Source organism: Mus musculus, chromosome 6 (assembly GCF_000001635.26).
Source record: "Mus musculus strain C57BL/6J chromosome 6, GRCm38.p6 C57BL/6J".
Lineage (NCBI taxonomy): Eukaryota > Metazoa > Chordata > Mammalia > Rodentia > Muridae > Mus > Mus musculus.
The window spans coordinates 22,733,503-22,748,636 of record NC_000072.6 but is presented as its reverse complement, the minus strand read 5'-3'; the positions used below and the strand labels follow the sequence as shown (position 1 = coordinate 22,748,636).

The 15,134-nt window shown below is 39.1% G+C and overlaps 1 pseudogene; it reads right to left on the bottom strand.

Moving 5' to 3' along the window:
* On the bottom strand, positions 14,050-14,908 carry Gm8930 (predicted gene 8930; annotated as a pseudogene).

The window sequence follows — 15,134 nt, the reverse complement described above, 5'->3', positions numbered from 1 at the left end:
GTGTGTCTATATACTCAACGTCCCAGACCACAGTGACAGCAGTTCTGAGCATATTCCCTGTCAATAAAGAAAAGTGTGTTTCAAAGATCTGGCAAAAATATGCACTCTCTCTATAATAATAATGATTAGTACTAAAAATTTCTTAGCGTTCTGAATGGCAAAGGACACCATCATTCAGAAAAATAGGCAAGCTACAGAATGAAAAAATATTTTTACCAAGTACACATCAGATATTAAAAAAACTAAACAAAAACAAAAACAAAAAACAAAAACAAAAAACCTGACCACTAAAAAACAAAATAACCTACCTAAAAATGGGATGCCTAACTAACTAGGGAGTTCTCAGAAGATGAAACACAAGTGGCTGAGAAACTTTTATTAATTTTTGACTTACTCAATCATGCCAGAAATGTAAATCTTGCACCCATCAGAATGTCTGAGGTCAATAAAACGAGTGACAGCTTATGCTGACAAGGATGGATGGTAGGGCAAACACTCATCTATTGTTGTGGGAGTGCATACTTGTACTATGGAAATCACTGTGGTAGTTCCTTGGGAAGATAAGAATTTATCTACCTCAAGACCCAGCAAATAACCAAAGGACTCTCCTTCCTACTATAGAGACAGTTGATTAACCATGTCCCTTGCTGGTCTATTCATAATAGCTAGAAATTGGAAACAACCTAGATGTTTATCAAAAGATGAATGTATAATGAAAATGTGGTACATTTGCACAATGGAGCTGCTAAAAAATGAAATTTGCAAATAATTGGATGCAACTAAAAAGAATCATCCTGATTGAGATATCCCAGACCCAGAAAGACAAATATGATATATATTTGCTTAACTGTAGATGGAGCTTTTATGCCTTTGATAGGCATGCAGAAATCCAGAAAACTACAGGTTAGGTATAGAAGAAGGAACTGTCTAGAACAAAGAAACTTTTAATTTGTGGGAAATAGGATGCATAGTTATGGAGAGACAGGATAAACCTGGAATGAGAGGATTAACAGAGAGGAAGAGGAAAGGGGAAGCAAGGGAGGAAAACAGGGAGGAACAGGTCACTCTAAGGGTTATTTGAGAAGTCATTTGGAAACCTACTACAATAGAAGCTTCTTAACATATCTACATAAACAAAAGAAATCTAAATGGCATTACCAAATAACAAGAGAGACAAAGCCCCATCTAGACTCCATCTCACCACAAAGTGAATCTTTTAGTGGCAGGAATGGATTATATCTAATTGAGTTGTTGGCCAGTGTGGGCTCTGTAGAAATATGCAAACAACCAAAGCCATTAGTAAGGCTATTGTTATTCTCCACAAACTCATAGTAGGGCTCTTTTACTGAAGACAACACCTACATATCTCAGTCAACAGGGAGAAGTTGAGCTGGTACATAACTAGAGCTTTCCCCCCTGCTGAGTAGTGTTCATGGATCTCTATTTACTACCAGAGGAGAGATCTAAGCATCAACACAGCTACAAAACCTTTGCTATGCAAAGGTAACTGATCTACCTAATAGACCAATGCAATAGTGGTACAAAAGTCATAGTAACAACCAAGCACTCTCTGGCTGGATTGAAAGCCCACTTCATGAGATAGAACTCATGCCTGACACATCATAGGTGGCTCATAACCTGAGACAAGATAGGTTATAGATATAGGGGAAATCTAAATATTAATGTTGTGCTAAAGGAACTCAACAATAAAATGACTCCTAACTGTGGTTTGCTGTACTCATAGTGTCTATCCCAGCTAATGTGGAAGAAGGAAGTTTCATGGGCTCTGCCTCTAGACAAGAACTATAGGCAACCAAGAACTATGAAGAGGAGAATTAGTCTTCCCCAGGAATGAGCCCCTTGATTAGATATCCATACCAACTAGTAAGTCCTGAAATTATATACATATAGTGGATGCATTGGGGATGGGCACCCTACAATGAGTTTTTCTCTGTATTTCGGCCAGTTATGTTTTTTTTTTTTCGTGGTCTCCATCTTCTGCAAAGAGAAGATTCTTTGATGAGGGGGTGAGAGATATTTTAACAGGCAAAGCAGGCTCATAATTTGAAATTATAATGATAATAAAAAAAAACACTAAAAGCCTGAACATGATTGCAAAGAACTGTGTGGGAATTCCCAATATAATTCTTGTAATGATTAATATTGATGTCAACCTAACAAAATCTAGAATCACCCAGGAGAGAAATATCTGGAGATTCCTTTCAGGAATTATCTAGATTAGGTTTTCCTCTGGCATGCCTGTGACGATTTTCTTAATTAGACATGAGAAGACCCATTCTAAGAGTGATAAGCAGCTTCCAGCAGTTTCTGCAGCCAAGGTATGAGAAGGTCTGAGTGGAAAGCTTTTGCTTTCACCTGGTTGTCATCCTCTCTGTTAATGAGTACATCTATGCTGCTTCTGCTGTCCCTATCTGACATGACAAACAGACTCCCATGGGCAGATATGTAAGTATATTTTGTGGAAAGAATTTTCTTCTTTACTGTATTGTTGAGTTTTCTTATAATTTGAGCAGATGTGTACAAAATGTTTCTTTATTTTTGCAATTAAAAACTAAATGGGAAAACATATGACACATGGTACCTCTAAACAATAAGAGAAAATACAGAAAATTCATCTCAGGTTTTCAGGTCAAGCATGGTCTCAGGGTTCCATGCCAGACTTTTGGCATCTGAATATTTGTAGGTTGTTCTTGTGATTATCATTATGTCACCTATTAAAAAAAACCAAACAAACAGAGAGCTAGGAACACCATAAAGATGATTTAAGTGCAGAAAAGCTAGCATGATCTCAGTGATTGACAGTTATAATAAAAGCAGATGAATTTCTTTCACACAAATCCACTAATGACATAGCGTGGTAAGTCAACTGTGTCTATAGAATCTATTATTTTTGTGTCAAGCTACAGAGTACTAGATCTTTATTTTAAGATTTTGAAACTAAAACTCCTAATGGCATTAACATTTAACCTTGTCATTCACAATGACAGATTTCAAAGATTAGTTTCATTGCTATTGCTGGCTTGCAAGACTAAACACTGAGTATTAAAATTCTTCACTGCATTCATCATAATCATGTTGTGTATATGCAGATAGATGATAAATAGATGATAGGTAGATAGATGTAGTTTTTAATATTCCTGCATTACATATCAGAAGGGTAAATGTTATGACTTAATATATTTTTGAAAGTGTTGGAGAAGATAGCAGTTTGAGCAAGTCTGCTAAAATGTAAAATACGCTAAAAAAATCATCTGTTCTCACTTTATGATAGAATACCAAAGACTTGATAGATGTCTATGAAGCTAAGGGCATTTGGCAAACATGTAAATGTGAAAAGAGGCTTACTTATCTGAAATTTATATAATTGATATAAATAGAGTCAGAGACGTAAGGCCAGCAGGTACATCACGGATAATGCAGTATTGCAGAAATAGTGTGACATCAGGTAAACCTGGGTCATAACCTTTGCTTCTGTGTTCAATTATCTGTGAACTACTGGGCATGCGAGCTAGTTAACCTTCCTTGAACTCATTTCCTCATTTTAAAATGAGGGCTTATGTTACCGAGCAGGTAGTGATGCTTGCTACCTCACAGAGTGGCTCATATACAGGAACCGTATAATGCTTCATACTCTCATTCTTTTAATAAAAGATATTTATTCCCATGTCTTAAATATCTGTCTTAAAAGCTCACTTTGATAGAGCTCTCCTGTTTCATCACTTGGTGAACATGATGTAAGATGGCACCATCACACAGGACCTCGTAAAGATCCATATCCTTGGTGAATTAAGGAAGCAATGTTTACATCTACCATCCAAATGTGACCATGAATTCCATAGATGCACACTATGGCACTAATGAACACCAGTTGTTCCCAACTGTAGAAGAATAACAAGCTATTAATTAACGCTAACATCTGGTGATTAGCAAAACTATGAAAAACAGCTTTTTCTCAGGATTTGAAGTGTTCCCTTTCTCTGGTCCATTTGTGGGCTCTGGAGGGACCTTTTGGGGAACATACAAGAGCATGGAGAGAGGGAGACAGGAAGCTTGCTGTAAATGAACAACTACCGAGGCCAATCCCTCAGTTCAGGCTTTGCTGAGGAGGAACTTAGGCCTTCCCCATGGTCTCCCTAAGAAAACTTTTTTTCCAGATCTGTTTGCAAGGCTGCACACATCACAGTAGCACTGTAGAGAGATAAGGGGCTTTCCCTGTGGGGTCTGCATCACTGAGATGCAGACTGTTGCATTGTTGCTCCTGTGATGCTGCATCTTCTCTTCACACATTGTCTACTGAACACGACACTTAGTATCTTCAAATGTCTGAATGATCTTTATGAAAATTTCAAGGACAGTAAGAGTTGTTATGCAGTATTATTAATTGCTGTTGATTGTATACGGCTGTGTGAGTGTCAATGTACTGCCACTGGGTCTGATGGCTAGTGGGAACAGTGAACATCCTTCTCCTTTCTTTTGATTGGATATCTTCTTTATTTACATTTCAAATGGTTTCCCCTTTCCAGGACTCCCCTGCAGAACCCCACTATCCCTCCTTACTTCCCCTTGCCTCTATGAGGATGCTCCCCCCACCCACACGCTCCCATCCTCCCACCCTTAGCATTCCCCTACACTGGGGCATCAAACACCCTCAGGCCCAAGGGCTTCTCCTCCCACTAAAGTCCAACAAAGCCATCCTTTGCCACATATGTGGCCAGCGCCATGGGTCACTCCATGTGCATTCTTTGGTTGGTGGTCCAGTCCCTGGGAGCTCCAGGGGTCTGGCCTGTTGTCACTGTTGCTCTCTCTCTATGTGGCTGCAAACCCCCTCAGCTCCTTCAGTCCCTTCTCCATGTTCTCCATCTGGGACCCCGGAGCTCAGTCCAATGGTTGGCTGCAAGCTTCCTCCTCTGTATTTGTCAGGCTTTGGCAGAGCCTCTCAGGAGACAGCCACAACAGGCTTCCATCAGCAAGCACTTCCCCTGCATCCACCATAATGTTCTAGTTTGGTGGCTGTATGTGGGATTGAGACCCAGATGGGACAGTCTCTGGATGGCCTTTCCTTCAGTCTCTGCTCCACACTTTGTTTCCGTATTTCCTCCTGTGAGTATTTTGCTCACCCTTCTAAAAAGCACTGAAGCAACCAAACTTTGGTCTTCCTACTTATTAGACTGCATCACCGGTTCTCTACTACAATCCATTATTATCCCTTCTCAGTGGGAGAGTACCTTGTTCTACCTTGCTAAGTTATCTGCTGAGACTACCAGTCTCATCTTGGGTATGAAACTCTGGGAGGGAGAGGATATGGGAGGATATGAAAGATACATGCTGCAGTCATTTCTACTCCTATCAAGGGTTGCAGCCACCTCTTTCTACAGGCAGTCTCAACCACCCACACAGGTAAGACTATGCACATTCCTTGTATGTGCCAATAAACATGGTTCCATTTGTCAGGCCCCTCTCCTTTGCTTCCTCCCATTTCTTTAAGCTGCCTCAGAAATCTGACCTTCAGCATTCCTCAATGCAGTATGACAAGATAACAGACTTTAGCTTTCTTTTAGTCTGACTCTGGACAACAGAACCCATTCTGTACTGAGTCCTACTCTGAGTACCAACATCTGCGCAAACCTTGTCTGTGTTTCAGCCACACTTACTAGCCTGAGTTCTCATGATATTTTCTTAACTTGGCCCAGATTTATTGCTGCTTTTAGGTGAGGAACCAGCTTGCCTCCATTTTAAGTTTAAAGCCATCTTAAAGTAAAGACAAACTAGGTTCATTCTTTTTCTGATTTAATAATCATAAATTAAATAAAAATGCTTCTAAAAGATTGGATATGTTCCATTGGTAACCTTAACTACAAATGGTTTTGTATTACCTGTTCCAGGAAATGCTAAACATGGCTTTGTTTCCAAAAGTTATTTTAACCGTCTTGCAGCCTACCTTTGTTTCAAAGGGTTGCTATGACTACCTTATTACGACCATCTTACAATCATGTCTTTGTTTCGGCTCATTATAACTAACTTGCTATGCTTATGTTCTGCTCTTGTAACCTGGCCTGTTTTGCCCACCAATTCCTCCCCGATTTGGAAGCCCCCTACCCCTGAACTATCAAACCATCTCTTCATCACATCCAATGCTGGTCTGTTGAACCCCACCCTTAGGGGGAAGCAGCCCATGCACACAAATAAAAGATTTGCTTTAATTAATTAACTAATTAATTAGACCATAAATTATTTGGGTTAGTAGTCTTTCTCCTCACAGCTTTGAGATTAGCAGTTAGGCTCTTCCAGACTCAAATTATTTTCAATCCTTCTTCAGCCCTGAAATTCCACCATCAACTCACAATCATTCCTAGACCAGCTCTCCTTCCTTTCTTTGTCCCTCAGCCCCCTAGAAGCAATGTCATATTGCTGCAAGCTACCTTCTAGGAACTAGATTGTGAAATGATAATAAAACAGATCTGGAGAAAAGACAATAGCGATGAAGTAAATAAGGACTGTGGCTATAACTCAGTGGTACAGTCTGCCTGACACATGAAGCCCTGGGTTCAATCCCTACCTTTCTTCCTACAGCTAAAAATGCTAAAGTTCTTCTTAGAATCCTAAGTCCATAGCACCTTGCATGTGTAAATGTAACACACCTTCTATCTTTGCCACTGGGTCTCCTGCCTTGAACCCTGCTGCTAAAGCTACTTTTTGAATTTCCTTTTTCTAAACCACAGAGAACAACCTGTCCTGATGTTTTGTTTTTGTTTGTTTTGTTTGTTTTTCTTTTACAAGCTAAGAAATGTATTCTCTTCAAGTGCACTCCTTTGGGGTAATCATCTTCTTCTCTGAGATCTGAGACCAAAGGAACGATGTCTTAATCCTTACTATTAATGCCCCTTTAGAAAAAGAGTCAGTAATGCCTTCTCTGTGAGATAGTTCAAATATTCAGGGGGGAATGTGTGTGAAGGAACTTGACCATGGAATGCTGTAGAAATCTAGGGAGCACATGTAAGGACTGCTCCCTGGAGGTGCTAGACCTCCTCCAAGAGACCATTCTTTGTGGAGACTGTGGAGAGATACACCATGACAGGTGCATAGCATGTAGTAAAATTCAATGAAATGAAGGCTTCAATGTTACTTCTTCATAACATTTTCTTATTTGGCTCAGATGTAATGCTATGTTCAGGATCTCCTATGGTTTGCATGATACTTCAAGTTAAATGTTTTTGATAGATTTTTAGGCATTTCACTATTAGAAAAAAGGGACTGTTTTTACTGGTAGAACAGAAGCAATGAGAGGAAAGAGTAGCTGGCACTAAGGAACAGGAGAAAGTCCACCCTTGGCAGCAGAGTCACAGCTGCTCAGAGCCTTTGCAGATCTGTGACTGACATGTTTTTATCTTCTTTTCCCTCCAAGGACTTAAGTGTGAGGTTATACTCAAAACATGTTTCACCAATGGATAAAATTGTTACCACTCACTTTAATTTCCTTGGCTAAAAGTCTTTTTTTTTTTAATTTATTTTTTATTAGGTATTTTCCTCATTTACATTTCCAATGCTATCCCAAAAGTCCCCCATATTCACCCCCCGACCCCCAATCCCCTACCTTCCCACTCCCCCTTTTTGGCCCTGGCGTTCCCCTGTACTGGGGCATATAAAGTTTGTAAGTCCAAAGGGCCTCTCTTTCCAGTGATGGCTGATTAGGCCATATTTTGATACATATGCAGCTAGAGACAAGAGCTCCGGGGTACTGGTTAGTTCATATTGTTGTTCCACCTATAGGGTTGCAGTTCCCCATAGCTCCTTGGGTACTTTCTCTAGCTCTTCCATTGGGGGCCGTGTGACCCATTCACTAGCTGACTGTGAGCATCCACTTCTGTGTTTGCTAGGCCCCGGCATAGTCTCACAAGACACAGCTATATCTGAGTACTTTCAGCAAAATCTTGCTAGTGTATGCAATGGTGTCAGCGTTTGGAAGCTGATTATGGGATGGATCCCTGGATATGGCAATCACTAGATGGTCCATCCTTTCGTCACAGCTCCAAATTTTGTCTCTGTAACTCCTTCCATGGGTGTTTTGTTCCCATTTCTAGGAAGGGGCGAAGTGTCCACACTTTGGTCTTCGTTCTTCTTGAGTTTCATAAGTTTAACAAATTGTATCTTATATCTTGTGCATCCAAAGTTTCTGGGCTAATATCCACTTATCAGTGAGTACATATTGTGCGAGTTCCTTTGTGATTGGGTTACCTCACTCAGGATGATGCCCTCCAGGTCCATCCATTTGGCTAGGAATTTCATAAATTCATTCTTTTTAATAGCTGAGTAGTACTCCATTGTGTAGATGTACCACATTTTCTGTATCCATTCCTCTGTTGAGGGGCATCTGGGTTCTTTCCAGCTTCTGGCTATTATAAATAAGGCTGCTATGAACATAGTGGAGCATGTGTCCTTCTTACCAGTTGGGGCATCTTCCGGATATATGCCCAGGAGAGGTATTGCTGGATCCTCCGGTTATACTATGTCCAATTTTCGGAGGAACCGCCAGACTGATTTCCAGAGTGGTTGTACAAGCCTGCAATCCCACCAACAATGGAGGAGTGTTCCTCTTTCTCCACATCCTCGCCAGCATCTGCTGTCACCTGAATTTTTGATCTTAGCCATTCTGACTGGTGTGAGGTGGAATCTCAGGGTTGTTTTGATTTGCATTTCCCTGATGATTAAGGATGTTGAACATTTTTTCAGGTGCTTCTCTGCCATTCGGTATTCCTCAGGTGAGAATTCTTTGTTCAGCTCAGAGCCCCATTTTTTAATGGGGTTATTTGATTTTCTGGAGCCCACCTTCTTGAGTTCTTTATATATATTGGATATTAGTCCCCTATCCGATTTGGGGTATGTAAAGATCCTTTCCCAACCTGTTGGTGGTCTTTTTGTCTTATTGACGGTGTCTTTTGCTTTGCAGAAGCTTTGCAATTTTATGAGGTCCCATTTATCGATTCTTGATCTTACAGCACAAGCCATTGCTGTTCTATTCAGGAATTTTTCCCCTGTACCCAAATCTTCAAGGCTTTTCCCTACTTTCTCCTCTATAAGTTTCAGTGTCTCTGGTTTTATGTGAAGTTCATTGATCCACTTATATTTGACCTTAGTACAAGGAGATAGGAATGGATCGATTCGAATTCTTCTACATGATAACAACCAGTTGTGCCAGCACCATTTGTTGAAAATGCTGTCTTTTTTCCACTGGATGGTTTTAGCTCCCTTGTCGAAGATCAAGTGACCATAGGTGTGTGGGTTCATTTCTGGGTCTTCAATTCTATTCCATTGGTCTACTTGTCTGTCACTATACCAGTACCATGCAGTTTTTATCACAATTGCTCTGTAGTACAGCTTTAGGTCAGGCATGGTGATTCCACCAGAGGTTCTTTTATCCTTGAGAAGAGTTTTTGCTATCCTAGGTTTTTTGTTATTCCAGATGAATTTGCAGATTGCCCTTTCTAATTCGTTGAAGAATTGAGTTGGAATTTTGATGGGGATTGCATTGAATCTGTAGATTGCTTTTGGCAAGATAGCCATTTTTACTATATTGATCCTGCCAGTCCATGAGCATGGGAGATCTTTCCATCTTCTGAGATCTTCTTTAATTTCTTTCTTCAGAGACTTGAAGTTATTATCATACAGATCTTTCACTTCCTTAGTTAGAGTTACGCCAAGGTATTTTATATTATTTGTGACTATTGAGAAGGGTGTTGTTTCCCTAACTTCTTTCTCAGCCTGTTTATTCTTGGCGTAGAGAAAGGCCATTGACTTGTTTGAGTTAATTTTATATCTAGCTACTTCACTGAAGCTGTTTATCAGGCTTAGGAGTTCTCTGGGCTAAAAGTCTTATACACAATCTGTGACTCTATTGTCACCAGACAAACCTTTTGCAAAATCTAAGCCTTGAGGAATGAATGGTCTGATAGTATGCTAACAATGTTCATCTTGAATCACATGTACAACTTCGATACGATAATCTTTCGTTGAGTGTTAGGCATTATTCTTACGAGATAAATTTTTAATTAGGTTTTAGGGTCAGTTTGTTTAAGAAACAATATTGCTGAAGAAGCTTTGGCACAAATACAAATGAATGCCTCAGAAATATAACAATTTGTCCTCCTGAAAATTAAGGTGAGAAAATTATGCCCAGGATGAGACACGTCTCTAAGCAACTACATTATTCTAATATTCAGTAGAAATATTTAAAATTAATTTTATTTTGAAAATGATATGTGCAGTGGTATTTCTCAGGTTCTAATTTTTATAGTGTATAATTTAGGAGTATTTAAATGCATGAGTCTATTGTACAAACTGATGATGGCAGTTGGTGTAAGTTTCTTACCACAGTGCTATGAATTATTCCAATAAATTCAGTAGGGAGAAATTGATAAGATGCAATGATTTTTCTACGTCTACATAAAATTTATTTTAAACTCTGACTCTGTGTTTCCTTTAACATCTTTAGAATGTTGTGAAAGTTATTATTTTCTCCATATTCCAATTTCCGTATCCGTCAAATGAGATGTTTTTGAAGATGAAGTACTTCAAAGTATATGCCGAGTATATAATATAGTAAGCATGCCATAAATACCAGTCATTGTGTTTACTAAAGACACCTAACTTTCACATGAGACCTCATATCACTCAATGGGATTTTTTTCCTATGTTTTAAAGACTTAAAAACAATGAAGATAATTTAAATTTTATGTTCAGTGTCAAATATTTTTACCAAATAAAATCTAATTTATCAAATGCAAACTATATTTCCAATTGTTTGTAGATCAATAGCCTTTTCTTAATTCCTGCTTATATGTAGTTAAAGGTTTTAAGCTTCTTTATTTAAACATTTTAATACAATATGTTGATAATATTTACTTCCCTCCTGTAATTTTTCAGAACTCTTTATCACCTCCCCACCAAGTCAACTTGTTCTCTCCTCTCTCTTTCTTTTTCTCTTAAAAATAAAACAACCTTCAAATCTCAGGAAACCCAAAGCAAACTAATTAAAAGAAAATCAAAATGACAAAATATATTTTTAAAAGACCCTCACAGATAACCAATCAGTTCTCCAATGCCAGTGAACCCTGAAAAATATGTATATATAACATATGGACTTTGCAGGTTATATTTAGGAATATATATGCATGCAATAATAATTAGTTTTAAAAAGGTCATGAATTTGAAGGACAAGAGGAAAGGGTATAGGGAGGACTTGGAGGTAGAAAAGGGAGGAGAGAAATATGACTAAATTATAATCTCAAAAACTAAAAGATTAAATAAATAAATAAATAAAACATGGAGTACATTTTGTATTGTCCAACTACTCCTGAGTGTGGGGCCTGTCCTAGGGTGTGATTGATTTATCCAGTGGCACTCCATTAGAGAAAACTGATTTCCTAGCAGGTATCAAGTGTGCTCCCTCCCTCCTTATTTCCTTTCTATATTTGAACTAAATTTCTTAGCACTTTATGATTCTTTGATCATTCATCTAATATAAGAAACAAACTTCGGGTATGTAAAATGTTAGTTCACAACGCCCTGCATAATTCACTAAGATGTTTTTGAAAGATGCTTTCAAATCCTGAAGTCTATAACTCCAGTCAAATTTGAGGATGGAATGTTATTTCTGGATGGACAAAATTTAGCTTTTCTCCTTTGGTATACCAGATATTAGGCAAACATTTAATAACCATTGACTGTATTCTAGGTACTGAAGGTTCAAGCTAAGTGAATTGACTCACCTTAAATAGTCTACAGTATAGTGACTTTTTACAAGAGTGTTGTCTTAAAATACACTCGGTCCCCAGAGCTTTAATTTTGGGTCTTGGGAGTCTACAACTTGCTGCATGCAAATGGCTTTGTCCCACAGTTGAAATTGTTTTCAGTTGATACCTGTGTGCTGTTGTTGTTGTTTTCCTTTTTGATGACTACGATGTGATCGCATGTGCATATTTTCATTCTCTCCAAATTCTCATGAAGAGGACCAATGTACAGATGTCTAAAATCAAGCCGTATCTGTTTACCTTGCCTATTGGGCTTCTTCTCTGTATCTGCTGTGAATTATAACGTGAGCCTGTCAAGTGTCATCTAAGTATCTTTTAAAAATCATCCTGCTGGAATTTGAGAAAGAGTAGGAAAATTATGACTTTACTAAGAACCAATGAGTTGTAGGAAAACAGCATCATTGTGAAATGTACGGAGTAGACAGATTTTTGCCTGTGCTCAGAAGGTTGAACACAGAGAAGCTGATGATGGACAAATGGTGGGTGCTTCTACAGATAGACTCTTCATAAGGCGAGTTCTGGCACATCATTCTTCACATTGACCTTACACACATTAGGGTTATTTCTTGTCTTCCTTTCTCTCCCCTGAAGATCTCACTGATACTGCTATTGTCCGCTCCTGTTACTTAAAAGGCTAAGGTTCTACAATTGTTATATTAAAATTCTTGGTTTTTTTCCTTTAAATCCTTTCATTAAGGGATGTGGTAAACAGTAAACTGTGGAAACCAAATCCTCTTTGACTTGAGCATAACTATAAAGAAAATGAGGCAAAAGAAAATCTATATAGGCTAAAGTAATCTGTAGCTTTCATTAAAAATATATCAAATCTCAACACTGTGACTGTGCTAAGAAATGATATTTGAGAAGAAAATGGCTTTTCCGGAATGGTGCTAACCTTTGTTGCTAAAAGATGGTAAATTCAACCTCTTTTTCAGCTTCTCCAACAACTTGGCTATAAAGTTATAGAATGGACCCATAGATGCTGCCTAGGTTGAAAGTGTCTTTATTTTTTCATTCAATCTCTCTTACTACATGTTAATATGTAAAGTGTTTTATGATAGTTGTTTTGAACCTGAATTTTTACTTTGATGCTAACTACACTAAAAACTCATTTGAAATAGAACATTGAAGTAGTAGATTTGAGATAGAAAAATGTTTAAATCCAGGAAACTTTGTTTTAAGTTTCACCAATCCTTCTATGACCTGTGATCATGACCACATGCTTTAAATCTGCCTTACACAAAAAGTCTTATTAAAAAAAAAGAATTATAATGGTTAATTTACTTTCTACATGGGATTACTGGGTGCATCAAAAACTAATAAACGTGAATACTTTTAGAAAGTTATTGTTACCAATTAGCAGAAAAGAATTCCTTATCTTACATTTGTTCAGAATTAGAATTCGGATCTGAGCCTATGTTTGGGAATGCACTATCTTTAGAAATATTAGCAATTAAAAGAAACATATGACCAAATTTCCTGTGGACTGGTTCAAGTGGTTCAAGTAGAGAAGACCATTCACTCTGTCGCTTATTCCATGTAATGCTGCTGCCTCTGAAGCTGTCTCTGCTTCCAGATAAAACCAGGGCTCACATTCCCTTTTGTCAGTTTTAGACAGAAGGAAAATAAACAAGGACAGGGGCAGGGGTGGGGTGGGGGAAAGCTTGATTAAGACACTAAAACCATGTTCATTGTCTTGCTATTCTGTGGCTTGTTAACGTAGGGAGTTGGCCATTTGGTTCACTGGTTTGTGATATTGCCGGAAGGATTCAAGTGAAAAGAAGGCTAGTTTCTTAAGTGTTTTCCTTTGAGCTAAAATTAGCAGTGAGTTGCAAGGAAACAATTGGTATAAAATAACCTCTCTTTGCTTCGTTCTCTATAAAATTGAATTCCTTCTAAGCATTCCATTATCTCTGAGTTTCAGGACTACGAGGCTGTGCTGAAATAGGTAATGGGAAGTTTGTAGTAGGTACTTGGTGTGAACATGAGTGGCTTACTTACTCATTGGAGGTGGCAGGAGAGATACTAGCATCTGAGTTAAAAATGAATCAGGATGATTGATACTGATTTTCATATCAACTTCTGAGCCTATAACTTTACAAAATGTGTTTATATGAGACAGAGTGTGTGTGTGTGTCTATAAAACCCACCTGTGATTCTGTGTTCATAGAGATAGGGTTGTAGGGGGTTGTGTTGTTTAAATTTAATTTTTTTTTGCTTTTTTAAAGCATTTATTTCAAAAAATAAAGCCACAGTTAATTTCACATAAATATCTGGGGAGGGGTGGGAAGGGGGTGGAAGCAGGCCTGGCCCCTACCTCCTCTTCTCTTTCACGCTGTATTGGAGAAGCAAAGGAGATGGCTTGCCGAACCAGCGGGACAGCCATAGCTGTTTCATTGTCATGTGATCAGGGAGAACCTCATTGTCAAAAAGGAGCTGTACATGTTATGGATTTAGCATTAGTCGGTGACACAGAACCCTTCGGAGATGGCGGGCCTCAGCTCTAACAGAGCATCGAACATACTTGTTCTGAAGGACGTTTTTATTCTTGTCTTTGCCAGAACTCAGCCGCTCCAGGAACAGGCTCAGCTGTTCATCATATCGATAATAGTGGGCTTTAGAGTGGTCAAAACTGCTGAAGGGGAGGCCAAGGTTGCTCAGGGCTGGCTCTTCACCACTGGGCTGGGAGACTCTGTCCAAGCCTCGGGACTGATAGAATTCCCGAATCCGTTTCTCTTCACTGTCTTACAAGCCTGGAACTAGCTTATACACTATGTCCTGCATGACCCGATCCAGTTTGAGATTGAGCAACGGCTGCGTCTCGTGGATCTTGATGTTGCACATGGGGCAGTACTTGCTGGTTTGCAGGTACTTCACGATACAACTTTCGCAGAAGGTGTGGAGACACTGTGATGGTGGTGGCATCCACGAAGTAGCCCGCGCACAGGCAGCAAACGATGTGTTCATTCAGGTCTTTGATCTTCACCCGGACCTCCTCCTCGTTCCGTAGTGGGTCCATCTTGTACACTGACTGGAGCTGGTTCCGAAGCCTCATTGCGATCACAATCTGGCCTGAGGAGACGCCATCTTCAAATTTAATGTTCTTAAAACACAAATTGGAGCCAGTCCTAAAACACCCAGAGGAAGCTCCACTCCAAGGTGTTCTAACATGCCTAGTATCCTAGGATCACAGGATCAAAGGATCCCAGGAGCTTGGTCACACCAGGATCTCAGGGGCCCAGAGTCAACTGCAGGAGCTCTGACACACCCAGGATCTCAGGATTACAGGATCAGAAAATACAGGATCAC